This window comes from Canis lupus, chromosome 6 (genome assembly GCF_003254725.2).
Source record: "Canis lupus dingo isolate Sandy chromosome 6, ASM325472v2, whole genome shotgun sequence".
NCBI classification, from domain to species: Eukaryota; Metazoa; Chordata; class Mammalia; order Carnivora; family Canidae; genus Canis; species Canis lupus.
Window position 1 is genome coordinate 14,287,408 of NC_064248.1, and position 19,633 is coordinate 14,307,040.

Consider the following 19,633-nt stretch of genomic DNA (forward strand, 5'->3'; position numbering starts at 1 on the left):
AAATACAACGTACTTTGCATTAAATTTAATAAAAGATGTACAAAATCTTGGAATATTCTGAAAAATTACAAAAACATATATCTGAGACCTAAATAAATGGATGTATAGGTAAATAATAATTAGAAGATCTAAACATGTAGGCTGATATACCATGTATAGGAGTCTGAAGACTCAATATATCAATATATCTACCTATAGGTTCAACAAAATTCCGTGGGCTTTTTGTAGAAATTAACAATTTGATTCTGACATTTATATGGAAATGCAAGGAACCTAGAGTAGCCACGACAACTCTGAAAAAGAATAACAAAGAATATCACACTACTTGATTCCAAGACTTACTGTAAATCTACAGCGTAGGATTAGCATCATGATAGGCAAATAGATCCATGGAATGAGATAGAGAATCCAAAATTTTAATTTTGTTTAATTTTTACCATAACATGTATAAAATCAAATCAAGGTCCAAAAATTAAAATCTGCATTTGAAAGACACTTTTAAGAGAATGAAAATTAATTATTTGCAGTTAGATATCTGATAAAGGATTCGTATCTAGAATATATAAAGAACTCCTTAAAACTCCGTAATAAGAAAACAAATTACCCAGAATTCTTTTAATGGACCAAAGATTTGAATGGTGATTAAAATGGTAAATTTAAACACGTGAGAAGATTGAGTCAGTATCTCGTCCGTGCACAAATGCAAGTGGAAACCACATGAGGTTCCCCTGCACCCTCTTAGAAGAGCTGACCACACAAGTGGTGATGTGGAGGGATTGGCGCTCTCAGAGGCTGCTAGCAGGAGTGTAAAATGGAGCTATTGCCTTGGAAAAGTGTGTAAAAAAAAAAAGTGTGTATATCAAAAGTTAAACATAGGGGACCATGGGTGGCTTGGTCTGTTAAACATCTGCCTTCGGCTCAGGTTATGATCTCAGGGTCCTGGGATCTAGTCCCGCGTCTGGCTCCCTGCTTAGCAAGGTATGCTGCTTCTCCCTCTGCTGTGCGCACGCTCCCTCTCTCTCTCTCACTCTCACTGTATCAAATAAATAAATAAAATCTTTTTAAAAAAAGTTAAGGAGCACCTAGGTGGCTCAATGGTTGAGCATTTGCCTTTGGGGTCCAGGGATCAAGTCCCACATCGGGCTCCCCACATGGAGCCTGCTTCTCCCTCTGCCTGTGTCTCTGCCTCTCTGTGTGTCTCTCATGAATAAATACATAAAATCTTTTTTAAAAAAATAAAGATAATGCTCTTTGTTCATCGGGTCAGGTTTTAAGTGGATTCTTTTCCTGTGCCTTCGAAAGTAACTCATTGAGCAGAGCCTTCTTTGAACATCACTGTCTTTGTTTACATAGTCAGCTCAGCAAGGCCTGGGATCTCTCTGCTTTGATGGGAGGGGAAGGAAAGGACCGCCTTTCTTACAGAGCTCCCAAGACGAGGCAGTCTTCCTTTGGTCTCTGCTGTCAGGCCAGAAGTTGCTACCTTCCCTTCACTGCAGGGTCAGAGTCATCTGAGGGCTCTCCTCTGTGGGTCCCCGAAGGTGGCTACATTGTACTGTGACTCACATAAAATATTTAAGTGTAATTGTTTGAAGACCGGGATTTACTTAGTACTTTCCGAGTTTGCATCTGTCATATGAAACATGCCAATGAGCGGAGTTTGCCAGATGTGTCTACCAAGCAAGCTGCCTTAACGCTTCTTCTCCTGGACCGATGTAACATCGTGATAACTGCCACAGGACTTGTGTCCTTCCAGTGGGAAGTGTGGTGCGGAAGTTGAAACTATTGGCACCCATTAGAAAAATTTAATTATCTGGACTTTTTTTTTTTCTCCTTTTATGGAAAAGAAAGACAAACTATGTCTTCCAAACATGGAAGGCAGAAATATTTTATTAGGAGAGATGACAGGATAAGGGAGGGACAGAAACAGTAGATTTAAAGCAGTATCCCTACCTTGTGCAGTTGAGTTTATCCATTGTCCATACATAATAAGTTTGGTTATTGTTTTGCAACTCTAGACACATGGGATGTTGTTTTTTCTTTGGAAAGCTGAATGAAACACTGTGCATGTTGAGGTTCCTGAACTCTGTATGCATTAGGCTCTTTTCTTTGATTGTAATAATTTCATTCGCTAATTGTATTCTTCCTGTGATTGCTGTACCAGGAAGTCATCAGAGCCTAATGCTCACAAGATCCATGTTCATACGATCTTAAAACACTGCCAGAATGCAACAGAACAGCTTGGCATTTAAGCAGGGAACAACCAAGGAACAAATGGGTGCTGTAATTCTGATCTGTAATGATCCTGCACGGGGAAACAAAGTCAGAGGCACACTTCCTATTAGCTTTCAGAAACCGTGAGGTCTTAAACTAACAAGAGATGCCAATTCCAGGGGAGCCACATTGCCCTATCACTAGCCTTGCTGCTGATGTCACCCCTGAACTCTCTGACCTGCTAGAGTTCTAGTGGCTACTGAGCCACCATGTATCTACATGTAAAATCGGTGTGAGCATGTAATTTGATAACACGAATCAGGGCATGTTGTTAGTGGGGGGAAAAAAACTCTGCTGATAATTTCACCAGGACCATAAGCTTGAAATAGGGTGCCCGAAGCAAACTGAGGCATATGGTTATCCTCTTTATAAATGGCAGTGAACTTGAGTAAAGTCATGCATTTTAGATGTATGCATGGCTATCTGTGCATCCTAACAATGTTGAGCACAGAGTCTATTTTCCTCATAATGCTAAGCCCATCTATAGTTGGAACTGAATCTTACCTTTACATGTTACTGTCATCTATTTTTATCATTATTATAAAGTTTTTGCTTTTTATAAGTACAAAAAAGTGCCTAATCCTCCCTCCTCCAGTGGTCAGGAAAGAGCCTAGACTTTTTTTTTTTTTTTTAAGATTTTATTTATTTATTCATCAGAGATCCAGAGAGAGAGAGAGGCAGAGACACAGGCAGAGGGAGAAGCAGCCTCCATGCAGGGAGCCCGACAGAGGACTCGATCCCAGGACTCCAGGGCCACACCCTGGGCTGAGGGTGGCACTAAACTGCTGAACCACCCGGGCTGCCCCGAAAGAGGCTAGACTTAAAAAGTAATGAAAGACCACTTTTCACCTATCAAATGGCAGGGGGAAGAGGATTAGATTGCTAATATCCGGCCCTGTGGTGAGGCCATGGTAAAATAGATCCTTCAGCCTTTGTTCTTTGGGATATAATTGGTAGAACCTTTTGGCGAGGCAATTTGCCAGAGTGATTACAAATGTAAATGTGGACAATCTTTGGGCCAGCAGTTCTGTTTGTAGGAACATAGCTTACGGACGTGCATGTCCCAGGAGTGGCATGTATGTATGAGGACAGTTACTATGGCATCGATGATGGTAGCAGAAATTGTAACTGTAGAAATGCCCACCAGTAATCCTACATAAGTACATCGCATGCGTCACCCTTCAGGATCCTGGATGGTGGTTAGAAGGAATGAAGATTCACATAACTCTAAGACATGGTAAAATCTAAGTTGAAAAATGATATGCAGCATGTGATCCCATTTATATAAGGCCAAACAAATACTAAAACTAGTAATTTCGGGATCCCTGGGTGGTGCAGCGGTTTAGCGCCTGCCTTTGGCCCAGGGCGCAATCCTGGAGACCCGGGATCGAATCCCACATCGGGCTCCCTGCATGGAGCCTGCTTCTCCCTCTGCCTGTGTCTCTGCCTCTCTCTCTCTCTCTTTCTCTCTCTCTCTCTGTGACTATCATGAATAAATAAAAATTTAAAAAAAATAAAATAAAATAAAACTAGTAATTTCTACAGCTACGTCTGTGCATGGAATTTAGAGACAGGTCTGGAAGAATGAGTACCAAATTGATAGTAGTGGCTAACTGTTGTGGGGGGAGTACGAATGCTTTTATCTCGGTTTTAAAATTTTTTTACCTGTATGTATTCATTGGTTACCTAGCTTTATAAATGAATGATTTTTTTTTTATGTCTATAGTTGCATTAAAACAATTTTGGAAGAGAAATGGTCACTATTAGCATTTGGCTTCATTCTAATCTTTTTTTCCCTGTGCCTTCTGTCCTTGATTTTTTAAGGGCAGATCTCAGAGGACTCTTGGATATTTCCATTCTGAGCAGTCCTCAACATAGCTAGTGTTTAACTGAGTTTCCTACACCAGAGAAAGAGTGGGGAAGCGTTGGTGTGGTAGGGCAGGACCTAGATCGGAAGGTTCCTCACCTTCATTAGGTTAAACTCGGTGATGGTGAAGCTGAAAGATACAGATTCAAATCAGCAGTTCCTCAACCCTTACACTTCTGTGAATTTTGTGTATGGATTTTGGTGATGGAAACTTGCTTATTTGGCAGCAAAACTCAATCTGACCTGACCAGCACTTGCTTGTTAGCAAAGCCTAACCTCACTTACCTTTGGGCATTTATAGTCTACCTCCCCACTGATTGTAAATACTCCTGTGTGTGTGTGTGTGTGACATATACATGTATATTACTACACAAGTATTAGCATAGGTTATAAGGTACTACCCTAGGTCCCAACTAGGGACATTTTGTAATGTATAGCATATGAACCATATTACTTCCCCAAATCTTAAAATTTCTGAATTCCAAAATATACCTACCTAGTCTAGAAGGTTTCAAGGTAAGGGATTGCAATACACATGAATCAGTAAAACGTGAAATTTGAAACAACCCGGCCAAAAGTTAATTTTAATTCCTAAAAAACGAGGAGATATTTGCTCTCATATGAGGGGCTTATGTAAAAGATATTTGTGTCATCACTGTTCACAATAGCAAAACACTGGAAATATGCCAAATGGCTATTGATAAGGTCAAACAAATTTTTATTACATCTATTCAGTTGAATGCTATATTTTAAAAAATATGGGCCCTTAAACCACATACAAAAATTAGCTCCAAATGGATTACAGACCTAACCCTAAGATTAGGACTATAAAACTCTTAGAAGAAAATTAGGGGGAAACCTTATGACACTGGCAGTGATTTCTTGAATAGTATACCTGCACTTGCAGCCAAAACAAGAATAGACCAAGAGAGCGACCTCAAACTTTAAAAACTTTGTGCATTGGAGGACACAATCAACAGAACGAAAAGGCAGCCTATGGAGTGGGAGAGTCACATATACATATCTCATGAGGAGTTAATATCCAGAATATATTTTTTAAAAACTCAACAACAAAAAATAGGGACACCTGGGTGGCTCAGCAGTTGCATGTCTGCCTTCAGCTCAGGGCGTGATTCCAGATCCAGGGATCGAGTCCTACATCAGACTCCCTGTGAGAAGCCTGCTTCTCCCCTCTGTCTCTGTGTTTCTCATGAATAAATAAAATCTTTTTTAAAAAAATGGACAAAAAAAAAAAAGGACAAAGGATTTGAATAGATCTTTCTCCAAAGATGATATACAAAAATGGCCAACACTGTACAAAAGGTGCTCAACATCAGCAATCAACAAAGAAATAATAAATCAAAACTATACTGAGATATCACCTCACACCCATCAAAATGGCTACTGTCAAAAAACTGGGAAATACCGACAACACCAGTGTTGGGGAGGATGTGGAGAAATTAGAACCCTTGTATGCAGTTGGTGAGATTGTAAAACAGTATGACTGCTATTTAAAAAGAGCATCAAAAAAAAGGCATCAAGGTTCATCAAAAAATTTAAAGTAGAACTACCACATGATCCAGCAATCCCACTTAACATACAAAAGAACAGGTGCGGGACGCTTGGGTGGCCCACCTTTGGCCCAGGGCGTGATCCCGGGATCCGGGGATTGAGTCCCTGCATGGAACCTGATTCTCCCTCTGCCTGTGTCTCTGCCTCTCTCTCTCTTTCTCTCTCTCTCTCTCTCTCTCTGTCTCTCATGAATAAATAAATAAAATCTAAAAAACAAAAAAAAAAGAACAGATGCTTGCACCCTCATGTTGGTAGCAACATGATTCATAGCAGCCAAGAAGGGGAAGGAACCCAAGTGTCCATCACAAATGGATGGATAAATAAAATGTGCTCTATCCATACAGTAGAATATGATTCAGCCTTAAAAAAGAAGGAAGTCCTGCCACATGCTACAGCATGGATGAACCTTAACAATATCTTGTTAAGTGAAATAAATCAGCTAGACACACAAAAAATAAATACTGTATGATTACACTAACATGAGGTATCTAAGGTAGATTCATAAAACCAGAAAGTGCAGAGTGGTCCCTAGAGGCCTGGGGAGTTGCAAGGGATGGAGATGTTGTTTAATAGTTAAAAGAATTTCAGGTTTTTCAAGATGAAGGAATTCTAGAGATCTGTTTTATGCCTATGTGAATATACTTAACACTCCTGAACTGTACATTTAAAAATGATTTAGATGGTATATTTTATGTGTCTTCACCACAATTCTAAGAAAAGTAGATGTCTGTGTGATAATGGGCAACATACTACAAGATATGCTGCTAGTGATAAACACCAGATGCAGATCTCCCTGCTTGTTAGTGGTGAATATATGAGTCACAAAATCCAGAAGTGAGTTCTGGAGTTTAAAGAGTCCCCACTATTCCCTGCCCATTCATTCATTGGACAAAATCTGCTTGCTTTGACTTTTGCCATCAGCCTGGCAAGATTAATGTTACTTTCCCCTTAATTTCAACAAAAATGATTATAAATCTCAAGGGCGAAAATTTTAGGAAAACTTAATAGGGATTCCAGGGGTTGTGCTTCTTTTCCCTTTATAAAGGATCCCCATTTTCTTCAGTACAGATTGTTACTTTGTCACCATACAAAATGCAGTAAGTAGACCTACCTCAACAGTCCTGCACTCAGCCTCAACAGAAGCATTTTAAATAATTAAGGCTTCCTTAAATCTCTGGGGCCTCCATTCACTAAACGGATTGGGCAGAGCAAGTCCAGCTGTAATTAATCTCTGCATTCCGGTCAGGATTCATTGGCACGTGCTGTGAGAAATGAGAGGTACTTCAGATGCTGCCTAGTACCCAGCTGGGGTGAAAACTGCTGGGGAGGGGTGGTATTCAGCTCCCCTCAGGCTTGCAGACAAGCCAAGAAATGCAGACACATTCATTTGTAGCTACAGCTCAGAGGACAGACCTTGGCTTTGATTAAATTAGCTGATAGGTTCTGGGTTAGAAATGTTTTTTGTTTCTTTCCCTCAACTAAGAGTATTAGAACCAAAGTCCTACAGAATTTGTGAATCTTTTTTTAAAGTTATGATTTTAGCAAAATATTTGAATGAAAGAAAATTCTTTAGCATTAAGTCAAGTAAAAGCATGATTCTGGATCCCTAAACTGTGGTAGAGAAAATAACTAATTGATATGTAGAAACAAAGTAAAACCTGATACCCAGATGCAGCAGAGAGAAGCCTGAAGTCTAAAAGTCCAGCTCCACCATGGTTTGGAGAATTCAGATAATTGAACAAATTAACTTGATACAGAATCTCAACTGTAATCTGGTCAGCAAAACCCCAGGAACATAAGATGCACATCTCAGTGAATAATAAACTGGTGAAGAGTCCAGGGCAACAGCCTTGGGAGACTTCCAGAAAAGGCACAGCAACCTTTGCAAGGGAGCTTTGGACTCCTTTTCCTGCAGTGTCTTTATATCAGACGATCTGTTTCACTTGTGAGTCCCTGAGGCAGCCCTTCTGCAGACAGGGCACCATCCCATCCTTTATCTCTATGAAAGAATTTCTTAAAACAAACTTTGAGTAGGCATTTACTTGGCTGGCTTTTTCAAGTATTGTTAACCATCTTCCTCCAATAGCATTGTTGCTTTTGTTCTCACAAAGACAAAAAGTCTCTGGTTATAATTTTTTAGCCTTTTTTTTTCCTTTTTTTTTTTTTTTTTTGAGATCATGTCGAACTTCTAGAAGTCGCAAGAGGCATTCTGAGAACCGCTGTGTGCCTCACTGGGTTGCGGACAGCTCCCTTCCTCCCTCCTCGCCCCCTCTCTCCCCCCCACCTTCTGTTTCAGTCTTTATCTTAGAATTTTTTTCTGAATGCTTTTTTTTTAATCCTTGCTATGTCTCTACCTGACATAGTTCCAATCAGGTACCAAAATTTTTTTAGTTAAATTATTAAGGTAATGATTTTGCCTTCCTTTTTTCATAAAGACACATTGTTGGTTTTTTTTTTTTAATATTATATTTATTTATTCATGAGAGACACAGAGAGGCAGAGACACAGGCAGAGAGAGAAGCAGGCTTCATGCGGGACTCAATCCCAGGACTCCAGGGTCACGCCCTGGGCCGAAGGCAGGCACTAAACTGCTGAGCCACCCAGGGATCCCCCATAAACATACATTGTAAAGAAGGTTCCCCCTCCCCCCTGATATTTAAAAGAGAGTAGACTTTTTAGCCTCACATGGAAAAGGAGTTTGGCAGTCGATAAATGTGAGGAGAATATGTAAAATGCAGCCTGACAGGCTTCTTGGGCCACATGTGTCAGTGCCTGTCCTGTGAAAGGAGGTGGAGGACCTGTGGTTGCTTCTACCCAGACCCCCAATGTGAGGCTGTCAGAGAAGATACACCCTGGGAGTGACTCCACAGACTGGCAGCTAGACCAAGCGAAAGCACTGGCTCCTGCCTTTCTTTTTTAGGGGCTTCTAAGAGGCCAAAGCTCTGTATCAGTGTAGGGAGACTTGGCAAAGTGTAGCAGAGCCCCTGTCACCTGCTGTCTCTGCACCCCACATACGGGGCCAGGGGTGGCTCTTTGAGGGGACCATGCAGGAGGCTGGTGCTCCTTGCACAGTTATCAACTTGAGGTCCTTTTCATTGATATTCAGGGTCTGTGTAACTTCCTGCTGCTGTTCTGTTAAATACCAGTGACTTAATAAAGATGAAAACAGCCCCATAACCGACTTTATAATTGGAGCTTTACCTGCCACAAAAATCCTGAGCCTCTGAAATAGTTCTCCAGCCCGAACTACTTAGAAGTTATTAAATGGAGATGATTAATTCTCAGTGTGAGCAAAACAGGAGCATTCTTGAGTAAATAACTTGGTTTTATGGAAACTTTTTTTTCTCTTTCAGCAGCTTTTTCTAAGTGTACCATTTGTTGACTCTGAGCGAATTGAACCGTCCTCATAAACGGCTCAATAAACGTAGGCCCCTCATGCCCATGTACACATAACCCCAGGCAGCCCCTCATCCCTTCTCTGCTCTTGGTTTTCCAGATGGTTTATGTGAATGGAGTCATGCAGTATTTGGCCTTTAGTGTCTGCCTGCCTTCCTTCTGCATGATGTGTCTGAGGTTGGTGCCTGCTGCAGCATGGGTCAGTGCTTTATTCCTTTTCATCCCTGACTAGTATTCCATTGTGTGGATAAGCCACGTTTGATCTATTCAGCTGTGTGCGATAGACATGTGAACTGCTGTCCATTCTCTGGCTAGGGACACGGCTTGATTTAAAGGTGCCTCCCAAGAGAGCTGAAGCTTTGCTCTTTGGGAGGTGATTTTTACAGTACGAATTCCAGATCTCTGAAGAAGGGTGAGTTTGATCCTTTTTGTGAAAGAAAGGAGTGAATTAGACTTCCTAGGTAAACTCAGTGGAGCATGGGGGTCAGGACCAGACCTTACCCCGTCATTAGTGCTCATTTCAGCTTCAGCCGAGCTGGTCACCAGGAACCGTGTTTCTGGCTGGGCTGAGGGGCAGGGGGAGGCACCGTTAATAAATCTAGTGCTTTGTCTTCTCAATGAATGTTCTGTTCTTAAAAGGAATTTCGTCTACCAGTTTCAGTGCAGAATATGATAAAATATGTGTCTTCTCTGAGCATTAAGAAGCAAGATTTTGTGAAATAACCCTACAATTCACTCCTTTATTGACTGAGTTTAAAAACATTTTTCGGAAATATCAAGCAAAATTCTCCGTTTGAGGTGGAAAACATGTTGCTTTGAGAAGCAATTTATTGACACCTTTCAAATGTCCCCTTTGTCCAGAAGGTTGCCGCTGCTCAGGCTGTGGGTGGCTTACCTTTCCTTTGGCTCTGTTCCTGGACAAATCCCTGATGTTGTTCTAAGGAGGTACCCCAAAAGCAGCCTGAATTGGGGTTTATGCACATTCGTGGGCGTTCCATGAAGAGCACACTCCTGTAGGTGGCACTTTGCTCCTGAGGTCCAAGTTCTAAGTTGGCTCTGTCTGGCGCTGATTCTTGATGGCAGAAAGGGGACTGGGTGTTTATTTCACATCTCATTTTCTACTGCAGAGAAGGAAAAAAAGACAGGGAATTGATCAGGACTTTTAGCTACTCACTGAGGTCTGATCTCCAAACTACTTAGCAAATCGGTTTCACAAAAGTTATTACATAAACTTTCATCTTTTGCCTTAACCTGAATGTTGCTTTTACAGGTGGTTTTGGACAGGCTCACCTTGGTGACAAAGCAGAACCTAAATAAAGATCATTTGCTCATTTTGTTTTGTAAGGTAATCTTTTTTTAAGGTAGAAGTTCACTAATGTGAATTTTTTTTTTTTTAGGCTAATTGAGAGCAGTTAGTGAAGGTTCCATATGTTTAAGTATGGTGGCACAATCCAGTAGTAAACACAACACAGTAACCAGTAGGTGCCTACTTTGAGACTCTTCTTTGCGATGCTTATCTGGAAAGTGTAAATCTTTGCATGGTTCTCTCCAGCTATTTTAGACCTTGAGATAGTTCTTTTTTGTTTTCAGCTAGCTTTAGATCATAGGACCATGTAGTCAAAAAAGGAGTCCATGCACACGTATCAGAGCCTCATCCCACTCAACAGAACTACACTGTTGCCGGGGTGAGGGAGTTCAGGGAGCTTTTTCAGACCAAGTATTTACTCAGACAGCTGGCGAGGCCAAAGGAAGAAATCCTTTATAGGCTACCTGTGCTGGAGCTCTGAGCATTCTCTGCCAGATGAAGCACATAAACTGTGCCAAGTGCATGCTGACATCCATACTGCAATAAAGTCATTCTGTCTGGATCTCTCTGAACTCACCTCACATGCTGTGGGGCATCATTTTCTCCTGGGAGTTACCTTTGGCATTTGTACCATTCTGTGCTTCCTTAGGCTTTTGTGGTGGGGGGTGGGGTCTCATGAAATCCTGCAAACGTTGTTAGCAGAGAAGTTTTCAGTGATTCTGGAAGAAGAGAGGACTCCAGAGGCAGTGGTCAGTCTCTTCAGAGTATTTGTGGAGGGGTGGGTGCTGAGTCAGTGGTCCTGTGGTCCAAGAGCACCGGAACCCTTAGCCTACAAGCCCTGGTGGCGAGGGCATAAAGCACAAGGGCTCTTTATGAGGAGCAGAGCCCTGGCTCACCAGCCGCAGCGTCTGGGGCATCCCTGCCTTTGGCTTCCTGCCCCTGGCCCTCTCCTCCCAGCCAGCCACAGCTCTGGTTGCTTCCACGAGCAGAGCTGGCCTTTTGCTCCAGAAAGCCAAGCTGAAGCATTGTGGATGAGTCAGTTTTTGGCAGAGAGAAGGCTGCTTTGAGTACTTCTCTTTCCCTTTTGTTCAGCCCGAGGTGGGGGGAGGATAAGGCTGGGTAAACATCCCACTGAAGAGCACCCTGACCCCTTGGCTTTGGCTCTCCTCCACCGTCGAGGGGGAAGCAGTTGGCTTCAAAGCTCTGCCCAGTCCAGATGATTTATCCTCTCATTGTCTTGCCTCTCTGAGTTCTGTTTCCCTGACAGGTCATATGACAAATAAGATTACTGTCCTCATTCCGATTTTTTAATTTAATTTTTCGGAAGCACATTTGGACTTAACTCTTATATAGAGAGCTTAGCGTGTGGTTCTTGGTGGTCAGTTACACTGCTTGCACGTTACACCCAGCTCTGCAAGTGGGCTGCTTAAGAGCTTGGCCTTTGGGGCTGAGCAGCTGTTTCGACCTGGGGCCAGTGAACCTCTAAGCTTCGGTTTCTTCAAGTAGGAAAATGGGAATAACTAGACTGTGTCTGGATTAAATGGATAATGCACATCAAGTGCATGGCACCGTGCCTGACACCGCAGAGCTAAGTGAGTGATGTTGTGACCCAACCACATACCCCACCTGCAATCTTTCATACATCGAGTATGTGCAGCATCTCCCAGCTGGGCACCTGCTAGACCCTTATAACTCCTCCTAGCAATGAAACCTGTGTCACCCTCCTCAACCCTAGAGTCAGAGCTTTTGGTGTTTTGAGTCAAGGTTTTTGACATATTTTGTCTCACAGATTTCTCTGCTGTCAGATTTTGTGTTAGGGGACTGACAGGAGAGGTGGCAGTTGTGGAGGAATGAGGATGAAGCTGTGGTGTTCGTGATGTATATGAAAGGGTCACGGGCAGGTTCTGGTCATGGCTCATCTGCTGGGCAGCTGGACAGCCTGAGTTGTTGTTAGGCTCTGATGTTTGTTGGTCTGACCGATGAGACAGCGTGGCTGGGAGCCGAATTCGAAGTAGTGATCTAAAAAGCTGTGTGGCGCTAACCACAACCAAAAGTATCAACACAATCTTTGTAGTTGCCGATCTTTTTTAGTGCAACACGGCCGGCCGATGTCTTTTGTTTCTCAGTAGCCTTTTCTGGCAACTATCCATGAGGTTGTTTTGTTTGCAAATTCAAGCATATATGAAAGAAGGACCAGTAGTTGCCAAATTGTACATCAAGTGAAAATATGTTTGAGTTTAGGATTGAGAGGCTGGTTTTGGAAACATGTACACTGTGAAGTAGGGGTTTTTTTTCTGTCCTTAGAGATTAAACAGATTAGCTAGCAGTGGTTCTGGAGGATGATACAGTCCATTCCAGTGGCTACAGAAGAGCTCTTTCAATCTCCTCTTTCTTGGGGGCCGCCCAGCAGATTCAGGACATGGAGCATGCAGTCCTTGGTCTTGGGGTTGTGAGTTCAAGCCCAATGTTAGACTGTAGAGATTGCTTAAAAATAAAATCTTTAAAAAAATATGTTTCCTGGCTTTTCCTTACTTTTATTTTCCCTCTATAGTTTCTCAAAATCTGTCTGCAAATCAGCCATCCTTGGAACCATGTGTGTGTCAGAGGCCTGGTGTCTAAGAACTGGCAGCTCCCATTGGAGCCCCAGCCCATGTGCCTGTGTCCTGGTCTGGACACAGCTTTGGGTCAGGTTTCTGGTTCTGAGTGGAGGGGACAGGGTGCAGCAGGCTGGGATGTGAACCTCCCGTGAACTCCTGCACAGACCAGGTTTTCTTCCATGAGCCTGAGTAGGAAAGGACTCCCACAGCCAAGGTCCAGGTGGCAGAGGAAACGGGTTGGGGTTTGTGAGGTGCATGTCACATTGTGGCTCCATTTAGATTTTCTTGTTTCAGGCCCAAAACAAGCTGGCCCCAAATGAGTCACAGACTGTGAGGATTGACCAGGCCGCCCTTGTCCCCACTGTGGAGGACAGGAGGCCTTGGAGTGATGAAGAGTCCAGACAGAAGAATGCCACTCCAGCCCCCCAAAACTGTTGTGGGGCGGGGGGGGGGGTCCTCTGTCCTCCCAGGGACCCAAGGGCTGTTCTCCATCAGGCTCTCAGTGCTTTCAGTGAAGCAAGCGTCTGGGGCCTTCAGAAAGCTGTGCTGCTGGGGCCGCCCCACCAGCAGAGGATGTCCCTAGAGGGAAGACTGGAAGTGGTGGGAGCTAAACTTAGCTCCCTGGATGAGCTGCTGCAGAAGGAAGGGAAGGGGGATGTGGGGGCGGGGTGCAGAGGCTTAAAGGGACAGCCACAGGCTTTTAGAGGTGATTCTGGTGGGACTCACAGGGTGTGAAATGTACCTGGGTAGACCTGCACAGGTTCTGGGGAGGCATCCTGGGAGCTCAGTGGATCCTGTGTCCTAAGGGGTGGGGGCTGCATCCTGGGGGGGGGCCTGAGTCCTGGGGTTTGGGATGAAGCACACCCCATGACCAGAGATGAGGAGAACCTCAGTGTTGTCTGGACGGCTAGAAGGGCACTTCAGGCTCTGGTGTCTGCTTGCCCCCTATCTGGGACTTGGATTGGCCTGTGACCAGTGATGAGCCGACTCCATGTTCCAGGACTGGTACAATGTTTGTGAGTCCGTGCCTCAGTTTCTTTCAAAGGCAGGGCTGCCTAGAAGCAAGCCTGGGTAATGGGTTTGGTAAAAGTGATCTCTCCTCCACTTGGAAATCCTGAGTAAATCCTAATGACTACCTCTTTAGTCCTCTGTCAACATTTTACTTCGTCCCCAAGACACAGGACAGAGGGGATGGCTGGTCAGGAGCATGCACCCTGCCTCACCCAGCACTAGTTTCCTTGCTTGCCCAAGCACCTGTTTCACATATGGCCACCAGAGGCCTTTCTGCTCAACTTCAAGGTCCTCAGTCTGCGATGCCAGATATCTGCCTTTTTTGTGTAGTACTTTTTAAATTATGTTGTTCTCCTGTGTTCATGGTCCTGTGACAAAGCCACTGGTGGCCGCAGCCCAAGCAACCTGGTGGCAGGAGAGGGGGCGGATAGAAAGCAAGCAGCCTCCACCAGGGATCTAGGGAAAGTGCTGGCCAGGGGTCTCCAGTAAGACCAGTGCTTGCCTGAGAGAAGGCTAGAGGGGAGTTGCCAGCTGGGGCGGGGTGGCTGGGGGGTGATTTTGTGATGCCCTCACTGGATTTCTGTCCCTCCTCCTCCTCCTCCTCCTCCTTCCTCCTTCCTCCTTCCTCCTTCCTCCTTCCTCCTCCTTCTTCTTCTTTTTTTTTTTTTTAAGATTTTACGTATCTATTCATGAAAGACACAGAGAGAGAGGCAGAGACATAGGCAGAGGGAGAAGCAGGTTCTTTGCAAGGAGGCTGATGTGGGACTCGATCCTGGATCCCGGGATCACGCCCGGAGCTGAAGGTAGACGCTCAACCGCTGAGCCACCCAAGCATCCCTCTCTTCTTTTTTAAAATTGTAAAACATGTATTTCTCATATCCTGCATGAGTATAGAAGAGGATCTGAAAACATATATACAATTTAAATATAACAATTCCCATATCTGTACCTGCTGCTCAGAAGAAGAAACTTGTGGTAATTTACCACCCACCACCGTGCATGCTCTGACTGTTCAGTATGCCACTGCCCCATCATAACTGCTCTTCTGATCTGGGTTCATCATTCCTCTTATTTGTATTTTTACCACCAAAGTATCTCTAAGCAGTACAAGGAACCCTTATAACATGCTTGGTTCTAACCACTTTGTGCCTCAGTTTTATCGTCTGTAAAATGGAACAGAAATTCGTACCGCAAGCATAGTTTTGAGGGTTGAGTTAATAAGTGTAAAGCACTTAGATCAGCACCAGCACTTACAAAGTAAACATCATATGTGTATTTAGCTACTATAACTATTGTGTTTAGCTTTCCCAGTTTTTAAGCATCATGTGAATCAAGAATACTGCCAGTATTTCACTGTGACTTGTTTTTCTCATTCACCATAATATTTTGAGATTCATCGTGTTGATGCATATGCTAATAGTTCCCTCTTGCTCATTCTCATGGGCTCCTCTAGAGGATGCTGCCAGTTAGTTATCTACTGGACTTGGGGTACCCTTTGGGTTTTTCCAGCTTTGGCTTTGATGATCCTGCCACTGGGAGCGTTCTGAGTGCAGTGGTTCTGAGTGTGGTCTGGGGGTCCTGAGACTCTATCAGGGGCCCCTCAAGATCAACACGACTTTCAGAATAATACTGAGATATCATGTGTCTTTTTCACTGTCATTCATTTGAGAGTAGATGGTGGATTTTTCCAGAAGCCACATGACATCATGTGATGATGTCATCACTCTGATGGCTAACAGGATTCATGTTTATCTGTTCCTGTATTTTTAAACTCTGTCAGGTTCTAATTTCTAATACAGTAAATAGTGATAGTTTGGGAGAAGGGTTTCCTTTGTTTAACTTGAATAAGTCCGTAAAAGTACGGGGGCTTTCCATAAAGAACCTGAAGAAACAAGACTCTGACTAATCCCTTTTGTTCTGAGTTAACTAATGACTAATGCAAAGTAAGAGATCTTTCAGACACTCACTAGATCTGAGAGCTTCTGTTTTATGTAAATCAGGCAGCTCCATGAGGAGGAGGAGTCATTCCTTGTTGCCATTCCAGTGTGGGGGCAAGTTTCTCTAGAAAAGGCCTAGACTTCAAACACAAGTCAGGAATCCACCCGGTTATCTGAGAAAATAATGTCTAAGCTAGCACTAGGAGAGTCTGCTTTGAAAAAAAACTGTGTCGGGATCCCTGGGTGGCTCAGCGGTTGAGCGCCTGTGTTTGGCCCAGGATCAAGTCCCATGTCCGGCTCCCTGCATGGAGCCTGCTTCTCCCTCTGCCTGTGTCTCTGCCTCTCTCTCTCTCTCTCTCTCTCTCTCATGAATAAATAAAATCTTTAAAAAAAAAAAAAAAAGCGGTGTCTTCACTCACTGACAAGCATTCAGTACCTAAGTGCCAAGACACTGTTGAAGCTGAGGGCTGGCAGGTGAAGCTAACCCTTCCTTTCTGGGTCATGTGTCTCTCCTGGTCGTGTTGCAGTGTAGCCAGGTGAAGCCACCACACAGTGAGCTGTCCCCCGGTGTGTGCAGGTCAGGAGTCCTGGTGCCTGGGGTTCACTGGGTCCACTCTCAGGGTCTCTCCAGGCTGAGATCAAGGGGTCCGTTTGGCTGTGGCCTCACCTTAATGGCCTTTGCAGATAGCTCCCCTGTCATCGGCAGAGCTCATCTCCTTGCAGTTGTGTGGCAGAGATTTCATCTTCCTACTGGCTGTCAACCAGCCACCACTCTGAGTCCCAGGGGCTACCCTGGGTTCCCTGTCACGGGGCCCCTCCTATCACAGCTTGATGCTTCTTGGGAAAGGTTCATCTGATTAGATCAGGCCCACCTCAGATCTCCTCCCTGGATCTACTCAAAGTAGCCAAGGAGCTACTCAAAGAGTCAAGGAGCTCTGGCCTGGCTCGAGGGAAGGAGACTACACGGACACAGTCCTTGAGGCTCATCTTAAAAGTCTGCCAGCATAGACATCTTTTCCTAACCCAGGAACACAAAGATCGTCATGTGTTTTTTTCAAGTCTGCAGTTTTAGTTTTGGTTTTTACGTTTAGGTCTGTGACACATTTTGAGCTAATTCTCCTCAATGATATGGATAAAGGTCTGTGTTCCTTTTTCCCCCCCATACAGATCACCAGTTTTCCAGCACCATATTTTTGAAAAATGTCCCTTTCCCCCACTTGAGTTCCTGGGACGTCCTATTACCAGTCTCTCATTTTGCTCAGTTGTCTGTAAGCCTTTTCTTTCACCAGTCCCACTCTTACTCCCATTTCATAGGATGTCTCGAAATCAGACATTGTAAAGACGTTTTTCTTTGGTAAAATTAAGTTATTGTAGATCACTTTTTAAAAATGTGTTTTTAAAATGAGCTTGTCATTTTCTGCCCAAAAAAAAAAAAAAAAAAAGCCTGCTGGGATTTTGCCTGGCATTATACCAAATCTTAGATCAATTTGGGGAGAATTGGCATCTCAACAATATTCAGGCTTCTGGAATCCAGGAACACAGCACATCTCTCCAGTTACTTAGGTCTTAAATTTTTTGTGCCTGTGTTCTACACTTTCTAAAGAAGAGGTTTTTACCCTTTTTTAAAAAATCTGTTTTTAGCTACCACAATAAGGCAGGAAATGTAAGAAAGGAGACCTGGAAGCCTGAAGCACACAAATCCAAAAAGTTCCTATTGGCAAGTGACAGAAAGTGCCAAGGAATTCCCCCCCCAAAATGTCAACTAGCTAAGTCAGTTCAGCAAGGTTACAGGAGACAAGCTCCACATATTTAAAAAATGAACTTTATTTCTGTGTACCAGCAATGAGCACATGGAAACAGAAGTTTAAAATAACCAATACCATCAACAAATGCTCAAAAAGGGGAAAATACTTTTATGTAAATTTAGCTAAACACATACATGACTTGTAGGAATAAAAGAGACAGGACATTCCTTAAAGAAGTCAGAAGATCTGAACGGATGGAGAGGACCAATCACACTCCTGGATTAGGGGATTAGAGGAACAGTGTCCATTCTCCCCACATTTATATACAGATTTCTGTTCCTACTAAAACCTCACCCAGACCTTCTATAAATATAAATATTATTATTCCAAAATTTATACGGAGAGGCTTGAGCATAACCAAAACCATTCTGAAAGTGAAGAATAGAGTATGAGGGGCTCCTGGGTGGCTCAGTGGGTGAAATGTCTTGTCTGCCTTCAGCTCAGGTCATGATCCTGGGGTCCTGGGATCGAGCCCCATGTTGGGCTCCTGTTTATCCCTCTCCTCCCCACTCCTACTCTCTCACTATCTCTGTCTTAAATAATTTTTTTTAATTTTTTTTTTAAAAAAAGGACTAACGACAAACAATCAGTGTCTCATGTCGAGACCTTGTGTGCAGCTGCAGCAGTCACCACAGTGGTTTTGGCGGAGAGAGGGGCACATGGGTCAGGGGAACCAACCAAAGGTAGCACCACACAAGTATGCCCAACCAATTTTGGCAGAGTTGCAAAAGCAGTCCAATAAAGGAGGGCTAGCCTCTCAAGTGTGGTGCTGGAGCAGTTGGATATCCATAGACCAAAAGAGAAAGGAAAAGAACCATGACTAAATCTCATGACCTTAGGCACAACATAAACTGGAGCAGAGAAGTTTTCAGAACATCGTAGCAACTCTGGGACCTAAGGCTGGATGAAGTATTCTTAGATATGACCCCAAATACAAAACCCATAAAAGAAAAAAAATCATTTTTGAAAAAAAAAAAAGTCAATTTTGATTTCCTCAAAATTAAAACTTTTGCTCTGCAAAAAGACCCCATTACAAGGCTACAGACAGAAGTATTTGCTAACCCCAGATCTAACCAAGGACTCCTCTCTATAATACGTAAAGAATTCCTGAGACTCAAAAGTAATAAACAGTCCAGCTAGAAAATAAGCAAAAGATATGAAGAGATCTCACCCAAGAGGGATGTGCATGTGGCATGTAAGTACGTGGAATGATGCTCAACATCACTAGCCATTGGGGCAGTGCAAATTAGGGGAAATGCAAAACCATGCTGAGATACATATTAGAAGTTAGAAAAGCAAAACTGGGAGCCATACCAAAGGTGGGAAGGATGCAGAGAAATCCGGTCTCTCCCACATTGCTAGCAGGAATGTAAAATGGCACAACCGTCCTGGATTATATAGCCTCTGAGTTTCTTCAAAACCCTAAATATGTACTGAACCATGTGATCAGCCAGCCCACTCCCGTGCACTTACCCAGAGAAATGGAAACTGTGTCCACCCAGAACCCATACACAAATGTTGATGGGAGCTTTATCTGTACTAGCCAAAATACGGCCACAGCCAGGATGTCTCCAGATGGGTGAATGTTGCCAAAGAAGCCACGGTGCATCTCTTTCATTGGAGACTACTCAGCAATAAAAAGGAACAAACTATTGATAACACACAACTGGTTGGACCTCAAGACATTCTGCTGACTGAAAAAAACAACTTTAAAAGGTCACTTGGTGTATGATTCCATTCAGGGTACATTCTGAAATGAAACTATGTGATGGAAAACGCGTCTGTGACTATAGAGTGGCAGGGAGGTTAGCAGCTGCCAGGAATTAGCGATGTCAGGAAAGAGGGTAGGTGACTATAGGGATGTCTGGGGG

The 19,633-nt window shown here is 43.5% G+C and overlaps 1 protein-coding gene across 3 annotated transcripts in view; it reads left to right on the forward strand.

The window, feature by feature from the left end:
- The window catches only part of GNA12 (G protein subunit alpha 12), a 107,599-nt gene that overhangs the window by 73,332 nt on the left and 14,634 nt on the right, over positions 1–19,633 (forward strand). The gene's annotated exons all lie outside the window — the stretch shown is intronic.